General features: G+C 46.7%; 11 non-coding genes and 1 pseudogene across 11 annotated transcripts; all 12 read right to left on the bottom strand.

Annotated features, from left to right (window-relative positions):
* Positions 1–224: 224 nt before the first annotated feature.
* On the bottom strand, positions 225–415 carry LOC142283329 (U2 spliceosomal RNA). Its single transcript, XR_012745000.1, has one exon. It is a non-coding gene; the product is annotated as a U2 spliceosomal RNA (small nuclear RNA).
* Positions 416–1,802: 1,387 nt separating this feature from the next.
* Positions 1,803–1,993, bottom strand: LOC142283341 (U2 spliceosomal RNA). The gene has a single exon (XR_012745011.1). It is a non-coding gene; the product is annotated as a U2 spliceosomal RNA (small nuclear RNA).
* Positions 1,994–3,380: 1,387 nt separating this feature from the next.
* Positions 3,381–3,571, bottom strand: LOC142283353 (U2 spliceosomal RNA). The gene has a single exon (XR_012745022.1). It is a non-coding gene; the product is annotated as a U2 spliceosomal RNA (small nuclear RNA).
* Positions 3,572–4,958: 1,387 nt separating this feature from the next.
* On the bottom strand, positions 4,959–5,149 carry LOC142283364 (U2 spliceosomal RNA). The gene has a single exon (XR_012745030.1). It is a non-coding gene; the product is annotated as a U2 spliceosomal RNA (small nuclear RNA).
* Positions 5,150–6,536: 1,387 nt separating this feature from the next.
* Positions 6,537–6,730, bottom strand: LOC142283369 (U2 spliceosomal RNA). Its single transcript, XR_012745034.1, has one exon. It is a non-coding gene; the product is annotated as a U2 spliceosomal RNA (small nuclear RNA).
* A 697-nt stretch (positions 6,731–7,427) lies between these two features.
* LOC142283374 (U2 spliceosomal RNA) lies at positions 7,428–7,569 on the bottom strand (annotated as a pseudogene).
* A 1,387-nt stretch (positions 7,570–8,956) lies between these two features.
* Positions 8,957–9,147, bottom strand: LOC142283376 (U2 spliceosomal RNA). The gene has a single exon (XR_012745036.1). It is a non-coding gene; the product is annotated as a U2 spliceosomal RNA (small nuclear RNA).
* A 1,387-nt stretch (positions 9,148–10,534) lies between these two features.
* On the bottom strand, positions 10,535–10,725 carry LOC142283377 (U2 spliceosomal RNA). The gene has a single exon (XR_012745037.1). It is a non-coding gene; the product is annotated as a U2 spliceosomal RNA (small nuclear RNA).
* Positions 10,726–12,112: 1,387 nt separating this feature from the next.
* LOC142283378 (U2 spliceosomal RNA) lies at positions 12,113–12,303 on the bottom strand. The gene has a single exon (XR_012745038.1). It is a non-coding gene; the product is annotated as a U2 spliceosomal RNA (small nuclear RNA).
* Positions 12,304–13,690: 1,387 nt separating this feature from the next.
* On the bottom strand, positions 13,691–13,881 carry LOC142283380 (U2 spliceosomal RNA). Its single transcript, XR_012745040.1, has one exon. It is a non-coding gene; the product is annotated as a U2 spliceosomal RNA (small nuclear RNA).
* Positions 13,882–15,268: 1,387 nt separating this feature from the next.
* LOC142283382 (U2 spliceosomal RNA) lies at positions 15,269–15,459 on the bottom strand. Its single transcript, XR_012745041.1, has one exon. It is a non-coding gene; the product is annotated as a U2 spliceosomal RNA (small nuclear RNA).
* Positions 15,460–16,846: 1,387 nt separating this feature from the next.
* Positions 16,847–17,037, bottom strand: LOC142283383 (U2 spliceosomal RNA). The gene has a single exon (XR_012745042.1). It is a non-coding gene; the product is annotated as a U2 spliceosomal RNA (small nuclear RNA).
* Between the last annotated feature and the right edge of the window lie 1,254 nt (positions 17,038–18,291).

An 18,291-nucleotide genomic window follows, 5' to 3' on the forward strand; every position in this document is an offset into this window, starting at 1 on the left:
CACGGGGACATAGCCGAGTTGGTCAGGTTGAGTGGTGATGAGTTTGCTATTTGGATGAATAAAGAAAGTCAAAAGTGTGAAAGATAAAAAACAAAAGGAGGAAGTGTGAAAAGTGAATGGGCCAAATTGAGGTGCATATGAAGACGTATGCTTTCTTCCAATTCATTAAATCGGGCTAATATGAATCAGGTGAATTGAGTTCTGCTTTTGGAAACTGGGTTAAGAAGGGGTGCACCGTTCCTGGAGGTACTGCAATACCAGGTCAATGCGTGGAGTGGACAGAGCAAGCTCTTTTTCCATCTCCCTGTTCTAAAAATCCATTTAATATATGGTCCCCAGATAGGGGACGTATCAGATATTAAACTGATAAGAACAGATACTACACTTGATCTTAGCCAAAAGGCCGAGAAGCGATAACCAGAATTGGTTTGGGCCTCGAGTGGCACCCTGGCCTATGCCGGACACATCTTAGGGAGAGAGAGCGAGAGGGAGACAAACCCACGCCTACACAAGACATTTTGTCACCCAAGCCAACCCTTGAAAAGGCTGCTTTGCAGAGCCAAAACAAGAAGAATGGTGCGTTTTGCAGCCGCCGCCCACTGCAATGAATCTGAATAACTCCTCCTTTAGGGCGCAAGCAACTCCCCTCCCCCTTGCAGTCTTTCCAATTCACGATACAAAAAGACGGACAGGACAGGTTGCCTGACTTTCCGTCACTGCCACCCTTTGCCATCCTTACCCGTAGAAAGCCCTTTCATCATCCCCAAACCCTAATCTTTTCCCTTTCCTTCCCAGCCCCCAAACCCTGCCCTCTGTACCTTTCTCACCACCCGCTTCCCTTCTCCTGTCATCCCCCTACCACCCGGGAAAAAAAGAGATTGCCCCCTCCTTCCACTAGCCCACCCTCCCACCCAAAGAACAACTTCTTCTGCGCAGCTTGTTTTCTAGGCAGCAGCGCTATTGTGATGTCATCGGGGGGCATTGTGACAAGCCGCCAGTGTTCCGTCTCTTCATGTTGTGCACAGTTCAAACGGAAAATACATCAACAGGCAGACTACAGAAAAGCTTACTATCAAAGGTTAGAGGGGGGCTTTCTCAGAGGGCTTTTTACAGTTTTTCTATTCCCAATTAGCCGTTTAAGTGTACTTATTGAAAGTAGTAATTCTTTCATAGGCCGCCCTTTCTTAGTATTTGACGTTCCTTATATTGCGGTATGAGGCTTCGCAGTAGGTTGCAAACATTCATCACCCATGACTGTCCCCAATTGAGCTCAGAAGCTCAATGTCTATCATGACCTCTCTTTTAGAATGTCCAAGAGCAAGCAAACTATTCCTCCAGGAGAGGGCGCCAACAGACTACTAAAGAGATCATCATTACTCAAAGAAAACCCCAAAAACCAATGCATGATAGGAATAAACAGGTAACTTTCTTTGGAGTGGAAGCGGAGAGATCGCACCAGATGCCAATTCTAGATGTTATCACACCTGTGGTCACTGCAGCAGCAGGTGAATCCACTTTGTCCAAAAGGGATCTATTCCATTCAATTGCAAATGATCTAGATAAGACAGAGAACTGCAGCACGGGGACATAGCCGAGTTGGTCAGGTTGAGTGGTGATGAGTTTGCTATTTGGATGAATAAAGAAAGTCAAAAGTGTGAAAGATAAAAAACAAAAGGAGGAAGTGTGAAAAGTGAATGGGCCAAATTGAGGTGCATATGAAGACGTATGCTTTCTTCCAATTCATTAAATCGGGCTAATATGAATCAGGTGAATTGAGTTCTGCTTTTGGAAACTGGGTTAAGAAGGGGTGCACCGTTCCTGGAGGTACTGCAATACCAGGTCAATGCGTGGAGTGGACAGAGCAAGCTCTTTTTCCATCTCCCTGTTCTAAAAATCCATTTAATATATGGTCCCCAGATAGGGGACGTATCAGATATTAAACTGATAAGAACAGATACTACACTTGATCTTAGCCAAAAGGCCGAGAAGCGATAACCAGAATTGGTTTGGGCCTCGAGTGGCACCCTGGCCTATGCCGGACACATCTTAGGGAGAGAGAGCGAGAGGGAGACAAACCCACGCCTACACAAGACATTTTGTCACCCAAGCCAACCCTTGAAAAGGCTGCTTTGCAGAGCCAAAACAAGAAGAATGGTGCGTTTTGCAGCCGCCGCCCACTGCAATGAATCTGAATAACTCCTCCTTTAGGGCGCAAGCAACTCCCCTCCCCCTTGCAGTCTTTCCAATTCACGATACAAAAAGACGGACAGGACAGGTTGCCTGACTTTCCGTCACTGCCACCCTTTGCCATCCTTACCCGTAGAAAGCCCTTTCATCATCCCCAAACCCTAATCTTTTCCCTTTCCTTCCCAGCCCCCAAACCCTGCCCTCTGTACCTTTCTCACCACCCGCTTCCCTTCTCCTGTCATCCCCCTACCACCCGGGAAAAAAAGAGATTGCCCCCTCCTTCCACTAGCCCACCCTCCCACCCAAAGAACAACTTCTTCTGCGCAGCTTGTTTTCTAGGCAGCAGCGCTATTGTGATGTCATCGGGGGGCATTGTGACAAGCCGCCAGTGTTCCGTCTCTTCATGTTGTGCACAGTTCAAACGGAAAATACATCAACAGGCAGACTACAGAAAAGCTTACTATCAAAGGTTAGAGGGGGGCTTTCTCAGAGGGCTTTTTACAGTTTTTCTATTCCCAATTAGCCGTTTAAGTGTACTTATTGAAAGTAGTAATTCTTTCATAGGCCGCCCTTTCTTAGTATTTGACGTTCCTTATATTGCGGTATGAGGCTTCGCAGTAGGTTGCAAACATTCATCACCCATGACTGTCCCCAATTGAGCTCAGAAGCTCAATGTCTATCATGACCTCTCTTTTAGAATGTCCAAGAGCAAGCAAACTATTCCTCCAGGAGAGGGCGCCAACAGACTACTAAAGAGATCATCATTACTCAAAGAAAACCCCAAAAACCAATGCATGATAGGAATAAACAGGTAACTTTCTTTGGAGTGGAAGCGGAGAGATCGCACCAGATGCCAATTCTAGATGTTATCACACCTGTGGTCACTGCAGCAGCAGGTGAATCCACTTTGTCCAAAAGGGATCTATTCCATTCAATTGCAAATGATCTAGATAAGACAGAGAACTGCAGCACGGGGACATAGCCGAGTTGGTCAGGTTGAGTGGTGATGAGTTTGCTATTTGGATGAATAAAGAAAGTCAAAAGTGTGAAAGATAAAAAACAAAAGGAGGAAGTGTGAAAAGTGAATGGGCCAAATTGAGGTGCATATGAAGACGTATGCTTTCTTCCAATTCATTAAATCGGGCTAATATGAATCAGGTGAATTGAGTTCTGCTTTTGGAAACTGGGTTAAGAAGGGGTGCACCGTTCCTGGAGGTACTGCAATACCAGGTCAATGCGTGGAGTGGACAGAGCAAGCTCTTTTTCCATCTCCCTGTTCTAAAAATCCATTTAATATATGGTCCCCAGATAGGGGACGTATCAGATATTAAACTGATAAGAACAGATACTACACTTGATCTTAGCCAAAAGGCCGAGAAGCGATAACCAGAATTGGTTTGGGCCTCGAGTGGCACCCTGGCCTATGCCGGACACATCTTAGGGAGAGAGAGCGAGAGGGAGACAAACCCACGCCTACACAAGACATTTTGTCACCCAAGCCAACCCTTGAAAAGGCTGCTTTGCAGAGCCAAAACAAGAAGAATGGTGCGTTTTGCAGCCGCCGCCCACTGCAATGAATCTGAATAACTCCTCCTTTAGGGCGCAAGCAACTCCCCTCCCCCTTGCAGTCTTTCCAATTCACGATACAAAAAGACGGACAGGACAGGTTGCCTGACTTTCCGTCACTGCCACCCTTTGCCATCCTTACCCGTAGAAAGCCCTTTCATCATCCCCAAACCCTAATCTTTTCCCTTTCCTTCCCAGCCCCCAAACCCTGCCCTCTGTACCTTTCTCACCACCCGCTTCCCTTCTCCTGTCATCCCCCTACCACCCGGGAAAAAAAGAGATTGCCCCCTCCTTCCACTAGCCCACCCTCCCACCCAAAGAACAACTTCTTCTGCGCAGCTTGTTTTCTAGGCAGCAGCGCTATTGTGATGTCATCGGGGGGCATTGTGACAAGCCGCCAGTGTTCCGTCTCTTCATGTTGTGCACAGTTCAAACGGAAAATACATCAACAGGCAGACTACAGAAAAGCTTACTATCAAAGGTTAGAGGGGGGCTTTCTCAGAGGGCTTTTTACAGTTTTTCTATTCCCAATTAGCCGTTTAAGTGTACTTATTGAAAGTAGTAATTCTTTCATAGGCCGCCCTTTCTTAGTATTTGACGTTCCTTATATTGCGGTATGAGGCTTCGCAGTAGGTTGCAAACATTCATCACCCATGACTGTCCCCAATTGAGCTCAGAAGCTCAATGTCTATCATGACCTCTCTTTTAGAATGTCCAAGAGCAAGCAAACTATTCCTCCAGGAGAGGGCGCCAACAGACTACTAAAGAGATCATCATTACTCAAAGAAAACCCCAAAAACCAATGCATGATAGGAATAAACAGGTAACTTTCTTTGGAGTGGAAGCGGAGAGATCGCACCAGATGCCAATTCTAGATGTTATCACACCTGTGGTCACTGCAGCAGCAGGTGAATCCACTTTGTCCAAAAGGGATCTATTCCATTCAATTGCAAATGATCTAGATAAGACAGAGAACTGCAGCACGGGGACATAGCCGAGTTGGTCAGGTTGAGTGGTGATGAGTTTGCTATTTGGATGAATAAAGAAAGTCAAAAGTGTGAAAGATAAAAAACAAAAGGAGGAAGTGTGAAAAGTGAATGGGCCAAATTGAGGTGCATATGAAGACGTATGCTTTCTTCCAATTCATTAAATCGGGCTAATATGAATCAGGTGAATTGAGTTCTGCTTTTGGAAACTGGGTTAAGAAGGGGTGCACCGTTCCTGGAGGTACTGCAATACCAGGTCAATGCGTGGAGTGGACAGAGCAAGCTCTTTTTCCATCTCCCTGTTCTAAAAATCCATTTAATATATGGTCCCCAGATAGGGGACGTATCAGATATTAAACTGATAAGAACAGATACTACACTTGATCTTAGCCAAAAGGCCGAGAAGCGATAACCAGAATTGGTTTGGGCCTCGAGTGGCACCCTGGCCTATGCCGGACACATCTTAGGGAGAGAGAGCGAGAGGGAGACAAACCCACGCCTACACAAGACATTTTGTCACCCAAGCCAACCCTTGAAAAGGCTGCTTTGCAGAGCCAAAACAAGAAGAATGGTGCGTTTTGCAGCCGCCGCCCACTGCAATGAATCTGAATAACTCCTCCTTTAGGGCGCAAGCAACTCCCCTCCCCCTTGCAGTCTTTCCAATTCACGATACAAAAAGACGGACAGGACAGGTTGCCTGACTTTCCGTCACTGCCACCCTTTGCCATCCTTACCCGTAGAAAGCCCTTTCATCATCCCCAAACCCTAATCTTTTCCCTTTCCTTCCCAGCCCCCAAACCCTGCCCTCTGTACCTTTCTCACCACCCGCTTCCCTTCTCCTGTCATCCCCCTACCACCCGGGAAAAAAAGAGATTGCCCCCTCCTTCCACTAGCCCACCCTCCCACCCAAAGAACAACTTCTTCTGCGCAGCTTGTTTTCTAGGCAGCAGCGCTATTGTGATGTCATCGGGGGGCATTGTGACAAGCCGCCAGTGTTCCGTCTCTTCATGTTGTGCACAGTTCAAACGGAAAATACATCAACAGGCAGACTACAGAAAAGCTTACTATCAAAGGTTAGAGGGGGGCTTTCTCAGAGGGCTTTTTACAGTTTTTCTATTCCCAATTAGCCGTTTAAGTGTACTTATTGAAAGTAGTAATTCTTTCATAGGCCGCCCTTTCTTAGTATTTGACGTTCCTTATATTGCGGTATGAGGCTTCGCAGTAGGTTGCAAACATTCATCACCCATGACTGTCCCCAATTGAGCTCAGAAGCTCAATGTCTATCATGACCTCTCTTTTAGAATGTCCAAGAGCAAGCAAACTATTCCTCCAGGAGAGGGCGCCAACAGACTACTAAAGAGATCATCATTACTCAAAGAAAACCCCAAAAACCAATGCATGATAGGAATAAACAGGTAACTTTCTTTGGAGTGGAAGCGGAGAGATCGCACCAGATGCCAATTCTAGATGTTATCACACCTGTGGTCACTGCAGCAGCAGGTGAATCCACTTTGTCCAAAAGGGATCTATTCCATTCAATTGCAAATGATCTAGATAAGACAGAGAACTGCAGCACGGGGACATAGCCGAGTTGGTCAGGTTGAGTGGTGATGAGTTTGCTATTTGGATGAATAAAGAAAGTCAAAAGTGTGAAAGATAAAAAACAAAAGGAGGAAGTGTGAAAAGTGAATGGGCCAAATTGAGGTGCATATGAAGACGTATGCTTTCTTCCAATTCATTAAATCGGGCTAATATGAATCAGGTGAATTGAGTTCTGCTTTTGGAAACTGGGTTAAGAAGGGGTGCACCGTTCCTGGAGGTACTGCAATACCAGGTCAATGCGTGGAGTGGACAGAGCAAGCTCTTTTTCCATCTCCCTGTTCTAAAAATCCATTTAATATATGGTCCCCAGATAGGGGACGTATCAGATATTAAACTGATAAGAACAGATTTGATTTAATGAAGCTTTCCAAAGCACCGCAAAAATGCATGACCGAAGTCACACCAAAAACAGTGCAAAGGCTAGGATTCGTGTGGACCCCTCCGTGAGAAGAGGATCCCCAAAAATCAACCCCGTCCCTCCGAGCCAGAAGGCCACAGCGAGGGTCAGGGATCTTCGGTGCTCCCCCAAGCCGAAGCCTGGTTGAGCCTTGTTGTTGCTCCCAGCGTCCACCGAGGCATCTTACCCAAGTGGAGTAGGGAGCTACTAGTCGTTGGTTTCGCAGCCGAGACTGCCCGGACCGTCAACCGGTGTTGGTTTCTCAGCCCAAGGCTGACCGGACCTCCAACCGGGTGTTGGTTTCTCAGCCCAAGGCTGACCGGACCTCCAACCGGGTGTTGGTTTCTCAGCCCAAGGCTAACCGGACCTCCAACCGGGTGTTGGTTTCTCAGCCAAAGCTGACCCGGACCTCCAACCGGGTGTTGGTTTCTCAGCCCAAAGCTGACCGGACCTCCGACCGGGATTATAAAAATTTCCCTTCTTAGCCAGAAGGCCGGGATAGGGCAATATGCTTGGAAAGTATGAATAGGCAAGGCGCGGAGTGCGACAGAGTCTGAGGCTTACCAGGGTCCCAACCTAGCAAGTTCAGACTCCCTCCAGGGTGTCCATTCCTGGGGCACATTGCACCATAACCCCCACACTTACTCAGTCTAATAGCCTCGATCCTGGTAGGGCCATGGTTTCCTCTAGATGGATATACTATCCTCCCAAAGTACTAACAAGCGCAACCTTCCAGTGTGCATTGCATCATTGTACTAAGGTGGCCGGAGCCTTAAACCACCTTTTCGAACGATACTACACTTGATCTTAGCCAAAAGGCCGAGAAGCGATAACCAGAATTGGTTTGGGCCTCGAGTGGCACCCTGGCCTATGCCGGACACATCTTAGGGAGAGAGAGCGAGAGGGAGACAAACCCACGCCTACACAAGACATTTTGTCACCCAAGCCAACCCTTGAAAAGGCTGCTTTGCAGAGCCAAAACAAGAAGAATGGTGCGTTTTGCAGCCGCCGCCCACTGCAATGAATCTGAATAACTCCTCCTTTAGGGCGCAAGCAACTCCCCTCCCCCTTGCAGTCTTTCCAATTCACGATACAAAAAGACGGACAGGACAGGTTGCCTGACTTTCCGTCACTGCCACCCTTTGCCATCCTTACCCGTAGAAAGCCCTTTCATCATCCCCAAACCCTAATCTTTTCCCTTTCCTTCCCAGCCCCCAAACCCTGTCCTCTGTACCTTTCTCACCACCCGCTTCCCTTCTCCTGTCATCCCCCTACCACCCGGGAAAAAAAGAGATTGCCCCCTCCTTCCACTAGCCCACCCTCCCACCCAAAGAACAACTTCTTCTGCGCAGCTTGTTTTCTAGGCAGCAGCGCTATTGTGATGTCATCGGGGGGCATTGTGACAAGCCGCCAGTGTTCCGTCTCTTCATGTTGTGCACAGTTCAAACGGAAAATACATCAACAGGCAGACTACAGAAAAGCTTACTATCAAAGGTTAGAGGGGGGCTTTCTCAGAGGGCTTTTTACAGTTTTTCTATTCCCAATTAGCCGTTTAAGTGTACTTATTGAAAGTAGTAATTCTTTCATAGGCCGCCCTTTCTTAGTATTTGACGTTCCTTATATTGCGGTATGAGGCTTCGCAGTAGGTTGCAAACATTCATCACCCATGACTGTCCCCAATTGAGCTCAGAAGCTCAATGTCTATCATGACCTCTCTTTTAGAATGTCCAAGAGCAAGCAAACTATTCCTCCAGGAGAGGGCGCCAACAGACTACTAAAGAGATCATCATTACTCAAAGAAAACCCCAAAAACCAATGCATGATAGGAATAAACAGGTAACTTTCTTTGGAGTGGAAGCGGAGAGATCGCACCAGATGCCAATTCTAGATGTTATCACACCTGTGGTCACTGCAGCAGCAGGTGAATCCACTTTGTCCAAAAGGGATCTATTCCATTCAATTGCAAATGATCTAGATAAGACAGAGAACTGCAGCACGGGGACATAGCCGAGTTGGTCAGGTTGAGTGGTGATGAGTTTGCTATTTGGATGAATAAAGAAAGTCAAAAGTGTGAAAGATAAAAAACAAAAGGAGGAAGTGTGAAAAGTGAATGGGCCAAATTGAGGTGCATATGAAGACGTATGCTTTCTTCCAATTCATTAAATCGGGCTAATATGAATCAGGTGAATTGAGTTCTGCTTTTGGAAACTGGGTTAAGAAGGGGTGCACCGTTCCTGGAGGTACTGCAATACCAGGTCAATGCGTGGAGTGGACAGAGCAAGCTCTTTTTCCATCTCCCTGTTCTAAAAATCCATTTAATATATGGTCCCCAGATAGGGGACGTATCAGATATTAAACTGATAAGAACAGATACTACACTTGATCTTAGCCAAAAGGCCGAGAAGCGATAACCAGAATTGGTTTGGGCCTCGAGTGGCACCCTGGCCTATGCCGGACACATCTTAGGGAGAGAGAGCGAGAGGGAGACAAACCCACGCCTACACAAGACATTTTGTCACCCAAGCCAACCCTTGAAAAGGCTGCTTTGCAGAGCCAAAACAAGAAGAATGGTGCGTTTTGCAGCCGCCGCCCACTGCAATGAATCTGAATAACTCCTCCTTTAGGGCGCAAGCAACTCCCCTCCCCCTTGCAGTCTTTCCAATTCACGATACAAAAAGACGGACAGGACAGGTTGCCTGACTTTCCGTCACTGCCACCCTTTGCCATCCTTACCCGTAGAAAGCCCTTTCATCATCCCCAAACCCTAATCTTTTCCCTTTCCTTCCCAGCCCCCAAACCCTGCCCTCTGTACCTTTCTCACCACCCGCTTCCCTTCTCCTGTCATCCCCCTACCACCCGGGAAAAAAAGAGATTGCCCCCTCCTTCCACTAGCCCACCCTCCCACCCAAAGAACAACTTCTTCTGCGCAGCTTGTTTTCTAGGCAGCAGCGCTATTGTGATGTCATCGGGGGGCATTGTGACAAGCCGCCAGTGTTCCGTCTCTTCATGTTGTGCACAGTTCAAACGGAAAATACATCAACAGGCAGACTACAGAAAAGCTTACTATCAAAGGTTAGAGGGGGGCTTTCTCAGAGGGCTTTTTACAGTTTTTCTATTCCCAATTAGCCGTTTAAGTGTACTTATTGAAAGTAGTAATTCTTTCATAGGCCGCCCTTTCTTAGTATTTGACGTTCCTTATATTGCGGTATGAGGCTTCGCAGTAGGTTGCAAACATTCATCACCCATGACTGTCCCCAATTGAGCTCAGAAGCTCAATGTCTATCATGACCTCTCTTTTAGAATGTCCAAGAGCAAGCAAACTATTCCTCCAGGAGAGGGCGCCAACAGACTACTAAAGAGATCATCATTACTCAAAGAAAACCCCAAAAACCAATGCATGATAGGAATAAACAGGTAACTTTCTTTGGAGTGGAAGCGGAGAGATCGCACCAGATGCCAATTCTAGATGTTATCACACCTGTGGTCACTGCAGCAGCAGGTGAATCCACTTTGTCCAAAAGGGATCTATTCCATTCAATTGCAAATGATCTAGATAAGACAGAGAACTGCAGCACGGGGACATAGCCGAGTTGGTCAGGTTGAGTGGTGATGAGTTTGCTATTTGGATGAATAAAGAAAGTCAAAAGTGTGAAAGATAAAAAACAAAAGGAGGAAGTGTGAAAAGTGAATGGGCCAAATTGAGGTGCATATGAAGACGTATGCTTTCTTCCAATTCATTAAATCGGGCTAATATGAATCAGGTGAATTGAGTTCTGCTTTTGGAAACTGGGTTAAGAAGGGGTGCACCGTTCCTGGAGGTACTGCAATACCAGGTCAATGCGTGGAGTGGACAGAGCAAGCTCTTTTTCCATCTCCCTGTTCTAAAAATCCATTTAATATATGGTCCCCAGATAGGGGACGTATCAGATATTAAACTGATAAGAACAGATACTACACTTGATCTTAGCCAAAAGGCCGAGAAGCGATAACCAGAATTGGTTTGGGCCTCGAGTGGCACCCTGGCCTATGCCGGACACATCTTAGGGAGAGAGAGCGAGAGGGAGACAAACCCACGCCTACACAAGACATTTTGTCACCCAAGCCAACCCTTGAAAAGGCTGCTTTGCAGAGCCAAAACAAGAAGAATGGTGCGTTTTGCAGCCGCCGCCCACTGCAATGAATCTGAATAACTCCTCCTTTAGGGCGCAAGCAACTCCCCTCCCCCTTGCAGTCTTTCCAATTCACGATACAAAAAGACGGACAGGACAGGTTGCCTGACTTTCCGTCACTGCCACCCTTTGCCATCCTTACCCGTAGAAAGCCCTTTCATCATCCCCAAACCCTAATCTTTTCCCTTTCCTTCCCAGCCCCCAAACCCTGCCCTCTGTACCTTTCTCACCACCCGCTTCCCTTCTCCTGTCATCCCCCTACCACCCGGGAAAAAAAGAGATTGCCCCCTCCTTCCACTAGCCCACCCTCCCACCCAAAGAACAACTTCTTCTGCGCAGCTTGTTTTCTAGGCAGCAGCGCTATTGTGATGTCATCGGGGGGCATTGTGACAAGCCGCCAGTGTTCCGTCTCTTCATGTTGTGCACAGTTCAAACGGAAAATACATCAACAGGCAGACTACAGAAAAGCTTACTATCAAAGGTTAGAGGGGGGCTTTCTCAGAGGGCTTTTTACAGTTTTTCTATTCCCAATTAGCCGTTTAAGTGTACTTATTGAAAGTAGTAATTCTTTCATAGGCCGCCCTTTCTTAGTATTTGACGTTCCTTATATTGCGGTATGAGGCTTCGCAGTAGGTTGCAAACATTCATCACCCATGACTGTCCCCAATTGAGCTCAGAAGCTCAATGTCTATCATGACCTCTCTTTTAGAATGTCCAAGAGCAAGCAAACTATTCCTCCAGGAGAGGGCGCCAACAGACTACTAAAGAGATCATCATTACTCAAAGAAAACCCCAAAAACCAATGCATGATAGGAATAAACAGGTAACTTTCTTTGGAGTGGAAGCGGAGAGATCGCACCAGATGCCAATTCTAGATGTTATCACACCTGTGGTCACTGCAGCAGCAGGTGAATCCACTTTGTCCAAAAGGGATCTATTCCATTCAATTGCAAATGATCTAGATAAGACAGAGAACTGCAGCACGGGGACATAGCCGAGTTGGTCAGGTTGAGTGGTGATGAGTTTGCTATTTGGATGAATAAAGAAAGTCAAAAGTGTGAAAGATAAAAAACAAAAGGAGGAAGTGTGAAAAGTGAATGGGCCAAATTGAGGTGCATATGAAGACGTATGCTTTCTTCCAATTCATTAAATCGGGCTAATATGAATCAGGTGAATTGAGTTCTGCTTTTGGAAACTGGGTTAAGAAGGGGTGCACCGTTCCTGGAGGTACTGCAATACCAGGTCAATGCGTGGAGTGGACAGAGCAAGCTCTTTTTCCATCTCCCTGTTCTAAAAATCCATTTAATATATGGTCCCCAGATAGGGGACGTATCAGATATTAAACTGATAAGAACAGATACTACACTTGATCTTAGCCAAAAGGCCGAGAAGCGATAACCAGAATTGGTTTGGGCCTCGAGTGGCACCCTGGCCTATGCCGGACACATCTTAGGGAGAGAGAGCGAGAGGGAGACAAACCCACGCCTACACAAGACATTTTGTCACCCAAGCCAACCCTTGAAAAGGCTGCTTTGCAGAGCCAAAACAAGAAGAATGGTGCGTTTTGCAGCCGCCGCCCACTGCAATGAATCTGAATAACTCCTCCTTTAGGGCGCAAGCAACTCCCCTCCCCCTTGCAGTCTTTCCAATTCACGATACAAAAAGACGGACAGGACAGGTTGCCTGACTTTCCGTCACTGCCACCCTTTGCCATCCTTACCCGTAGAAAGCCCTTTCATCATCCCCAAACCCTAATCTTTTCCCTTTCCTTCCCAGCCCCCAAACCCTGCCCTCTGTACCTTTCTCACCACCCGCTTCCCTTCTCCTGTCATCCCCCTACCACCCGGGAAAAAAAGAGATTGCCCCCTCCTTCCACTAGCCCACCCTCCCACCCAAAGAACAACTTCTTCTGCGCAGCTTGTTTTCTAGGCAGCAGCGCTATTGTGATGTCATCGGGGGGCATTGTGACAAGCCGCCAGTGTTCCGTCTCTTCATGTTGTGCACAGTTCAAACGGAAAATACATCAACAGGCAGACTACAGAAAAGCTTACTATCAAAGGTTAGAGGGGGGCTTTCTCAGAGGGCTTTTTACAGTTTTTCTATTCCCAATTAGCCGTTTAAGTGTACTTATTGAAAGTAGTAATTCTTTCATAGGCCGCCCTTTCTTAGTATTTGACGTTCCTTATATTGCGGTATGAGGCTTCGCAGTAGGTTGCAAACATTCATCACCCATGACTGTCCCCAATTGAGCTCAGAAGCTCAATGTCTATCATGACCTCTCTTTTAGAATGTCCAAGAGCAAGCAAACTATTCCTCCAGGAGAGGGCGCCAACAGACTACTAAAGAGATCATCATTACTCAAAGAAAACCCCAAAAACCAATGCATGATAGGAATAAACAGGTAACTTTCTTTGGAGTGGAAGCGGAGAGATCGCACCAGATGCCAATTCTAGATGTTATCACACCTGTGGTCACTGCAGCAGCAGGTGAATCCACTTTGTCCAAAAGGGATCTATTCCATTCAATTGCAAATGATCTAGATAAGACAGAGAACTGCAGCACGGGGACATAGCCGAGTTGGTCAGGTTGAGTGGTGATGAGTTTGCTATTTGGATGAATAAAGAAAGTCAAAAGTGTGAAAGATAAAAAACAAAAGGAGGAAGTGTGAAAAGTGAATGGGCCAAATTGAGGTGCATATGAAGACGTATGCTTTCTTCCAATTCATTAAATCGGGCTAATATGAATCAGGTGAATTGAGTTCTGCTTTTGGAAACTGGGTTAAGAAGGGGTGCACCGTTCCTGGAGGTACTGCAATACCAGGTCAATGCGTGGAGTGGACAGAGCAAGCTCTTTTTCCATCTCCCTGTTCTAAAAATCCATTTAATATATGGTCCCCAGATAGGGGACGTATCAGATATTAAACTGATAAGAACAGATACTACACTTGATCTTAGCCAAAAGGCCGAGAAGCGATAACCAGAATTGGTTTGGGCCTCGAGTGGCACCCTGGCCTATGCCGGACACATCTTAGGGAGAGAGAGCGAGAGGGAGACAAACCCACGCCTACACAAGACATTTTGTCACCCAAGCCAACCCTTGAAAAGGCTGCTTTGCAGAGCCAAAACAAGAAGAATGGTGCGTTTTGCAGCCGCCGCCCACTGCAATGAATCTGAATAACTCCTCCTTTAGGGCGCAAGCAACTCCCCTCCCCCTTGCAGTCTTTCCAATTCACGATACAAAAAGACGGACAGGACAGGTTGCCTGACTTTCCGTCACTGCCACCCTTTGCCATCCTTACCCGTAGAAAGCCCTTTCATCATCCCCAAACCCTAATCTTTTCCCTTTCCTTCCCAGCCCCCAAACCCTGCCCTCTGTACCTTTCTCACCACCCGCTTCCCTTCTCCTGTCATCCCCCTACCACCCGGGAAAAAAAGAGATTGCCCCCTCCTTCCACTAGCCCACCCTCCCACCCAAAGAACAACTTCTTCTGCGCAGCTTGTTTTCTAGGCAGCAGCGCTATTGTGATGTCATCGGGGGGCATTGTGACAAGCCGCCAGTGTTCCGTCTCTTCATGTTGTGCACAGTTCAAACGGAAAATACATCAACAGGCAGACTACAGAAAAGCTTACTATCAAAGGTTAGAGGGGGGCTTTCTCAGAGGGCTTTTTACAGTTTTTCTATTCCCAATTAGCCGTTTAAGTGTACTTATTGAAAGTAGTAATTCTTTCATAGGCCGCCCTTTCTTAGTATTTGACGTTCCTTATATTGCGGTATGAGGCTTCGCAGTAGGTTGCAAACATTCATCACCCATGACTGTCCCCAATTGAGCTCAGAAGCTCAATGTCTATCATGACCTCTCTTTTAGAATGTCCAAGAGCAAGCAAACTATTCCTCCAGGAGAGGGCGCCAACAGACTACTAAAGAGATCATCATTACTCAAAGAAAACCCCAAAAACCAATGCATGATAGGAATAAACAGGTAACTTTCTTTGGAGTGGAAGCGGAGAGATCGCACCAGATGCCAATTCTAGATGTTATCACACCTGTGGTCACTGCAGCAGCAGGTGAATCCACTTTGTCCAAAAGGGATCTATTCCATTCAATTGCAAATGATCTAGATAAGACAGAGAACTGCAGCACGGGGACATAGCCGAGTTGGTCAGGTTGAGTGGTGATGAGTTTGCTATTTGGATGAATAAAGAAAGTCAAAAGTGTGAAAGATAAAAAACAAAAGGAGGAAGTGTGAAAAGTGAATGGGCCAAATTGAGGTGCATATGAAGACGTATGCTTTCTTCCAATTCATTAAATCGGGCTAATATGAATCAGGTGAATTGAGTTCTGCTTTTGGAAACTGGGTTAAGAAGGGGTGCACCGTTCCTGGAGGTACTGCAATACCAGGTCAATGCGTGGAGTGGACAGAGCAAGCTCTTTTTCCATCTCCCTGTTCTAAAAATCCATTTAATATATGGTCCCCAGATAGGGGACGTATCAGATATTAAACTGATAAGAACAGATACTACACTTGATCTTAGCCAAAAGGCCGAGAAGCGATAACCAGAATTGGTTTGGGCCTCGAGTGGCACCCTGGCCTATGCCGGACACATCTTAGGGAGAGAGAGCGAGAGGGAGACAAACCCACGCCTACACAAGACATTTTGTCACCCAAGCCAACCCTTGAAAAGGCTGCTTTGCAGAGCCAAAACAAGAAGAATGGTGCGTTTTGCAGCCGCCGCCCACTGCAATGAATCTGAATAACTCCTCCTTTAGGGCGCAAGCAACTCCCCTCCCCCTTGCAGTCTTTCCAATTCACGATACAAAAAGACGGACAGGACAGGTTGCCTGACTTTCCGTCACTGCCACCCTTTGCCATCCTTACCCGTAGAAAGCCCTTTCATCATCCCCAAACCCTAATCTTTTCCCTTTCCTTCCCAGCCCCCAAACCCTGCCCTCTGTACCTTTCTCACCACCCGCTTCCCTTCTCCTGTCATCCCCCTACCACCCGGGAAAAAAAGAGATTGCCCCCTCCTTCCACTAGCCCACCCTCCCACCCAAAGAACAACTTCTTCTGCGCAGCTTGTTTTCTAGGCAGCAGTGCTATTGTGATGTCATCGGGGGGCATTGTGACAAGCCGCCAGTGTTCCGTCTCTTCATGTTGTGCACAGTTCAAACGGAAAATACATCAACAGGCAGACTACAGAAAAGCTTACTATCAAAGGTTAGAGGGGGGCTTTCTCAGAGGGCTTTTTACAGTTTTTCTATTCCCAATTAGCCGTTTAAGTGTACTTATTGAAAGTAGTAATTCTTTCATAGGCCGCCCTTTCTTAGTATTTGACGTTCCTTATATTGCGGTATGAGGCTTCGCAGTAGGTTGCAAACATTCATCACCCATGACTGTCCCCAATTGAGCTCAGAAGCTCAATGTCTATCATGACCTCTCTTTTAGAATGTCCAAGAGCAAGCAAACTATTCCTCCAGGAGAGGGCGCCAACAGACTACTAAAGAGATCATCATTACTCAAAGAAAACCCCAAAAACCAATGCATAATAGGAATAAACAGGTAACTTTCTTTGGAGTGGAAGCGGAGAGATCGCACCAGATGCCAATTCTAGATGTTATCACACCTGTGGTCACTGCAGCAGCAGGTGAATCCACTTTGTCCAAAAGGGATCTATTCCATTCAATTGCAAATGATCTAGATAAGACAGAGAACTGCAGCACGGGGACATAGCCGAGTTGGTCAGGTTGAGTGGTGATGAGTTTGCTATTTGGATGAATAAAGAAAGTCAAAAGTGTGAAAGATAAAAAACAAAAGGAGGAAGTGTGAAAAGTGAATGGGCCAAATTGAGGTGCATATGAAGACGTATGCTTTCTTCCAATTCATTAAATCGGGCTAATATGAATCAGGTGAATTGAGTTCTGCTTTTGGAAACTGGGTTAAGAAGGGGTGCACCGTTCCTGGAGGTACTGCAATACCAGGTCAATGCGTGGAGTGGACAGAGCAAGCTCTTTTTCCATCTCCCTGTTCTAAAAATCCATTTAATATATGGTCCCCAGATAGGGGACGTATCAGATATTAAACTGATAAGAACAGATACTACACTTGATCTTAGCCAAAAGGCCGAGAAGCGATAACCAGAATTGGTTTGGGCCTCGAGTGGCACCCTGGCCTATGCCGGACACATCTTAGGGAGAGAGAGCGAGAGGGAGACAAACCCACGCCTACACAAGACATTTTGTCACCCAAGCCAACCCTTGAAAAGGCTGCTTTGCAGAGCCAAAACAAGAAGAATGGTGCGTTTTGCAGCCGCCGCCCACTGCAATGAATCTGAATAACTCCTCCTTTAGGGCGCAAGCAACTCCCCTCCCCCTTGCAGTCTTTCCAATTCACGATACAAAAAGACGGACAGGACAGGTTGCCTGACTTTCCGTCACTGCCACCCTTTGCCATCCTTACCCGTAGAAAGCCCTTTCATCATCCCCAAACCCTAATCTTTTCCCTTTCCTTCCCAGCCCCCAAACCCTGCCCTCTGTACCTTTCTCACCACCCGCTTCCCTTCTCCTGTCATCCCCCTACCACCCGGGAAAAAAAGAGATTGCCCCCTCCTTCCACTAGCCCACCCTCCCACCCAAAGAACAACTTCTTCTGCGCAGCTTGTTTTCTAGGCAGCAGCGCTATTGTGATGTCATCGGGGGGCATTGTGACAAGCCGCCAGTGTTCCGTCTCTTCATGTTGTGCACAGTTCAAACGGAAAATACATCAACAGGCAGACTACAGAAAAGCTTACTATCAAAGGTTAGAGGGGGGCTTTCTCAGAGGGCTTTTTACAGTTTTTCTATTCCCAATTAGCCGTTTAAGTGTACTTATTGAAAGTAGTAATTCTTTCATAGGCCGCCCTTTCTTAGTATTTGACGTTCCTTATATTGCGGTATGAGGCTTCGCAGTAGGTTGCAAACATTCATCACCCATGACTGTCCCCAATTGAGCTCAGAAGCTCAATGTCTATCATGACCTCTCTTTTAGAATGTCCAAGAGCAAGCAAACTATTCCTCCAGGAGAGGGCGCCAACAGACTACTAAAGAGATCATCATTACTCAAAGAAAACCCCAAAAACCAATGCATGATAGGAATAAACAGGTAACTTTCTTTGGAGTGGAAGCGGAGAGATCGCACCAGATGCCAATTCTAGATGTTATCACACCTGTGGTCACTGCAGCAGCAGGTGAATCCACTTTGTCCAAAAGGGATCTATTCCATTCAATTGCAAATGATCTAGATAAGACAGAGAACTGCAGCACGGGGACATAGCCGAGTTGGTCAGGTTGAGTGGTGATGAGTTTGCTATTTGGATGAATAAAGAAAGTCAAAAGTGTGAAAGATAAAAAA

The sequence above is a fragment of the Anomaloglossus baeobatrachus genome, unplaced genomic scaffold (assembly GCF_048569485.1).
Source record: "Anomaloglossus baeobatrachus isolate aAnoBae1 unplaced genomic scaffold, aAnoBae1.hap1 Scaffold_536, whole genome shotgun sequence".
NCBI classification, from domain to species: Eukaryota; Metazoa; Chordata; class Amphibia; order Anura; family Aromobatidae; genus Anomaloglossus; species Anomaloglossus baeobatrachus.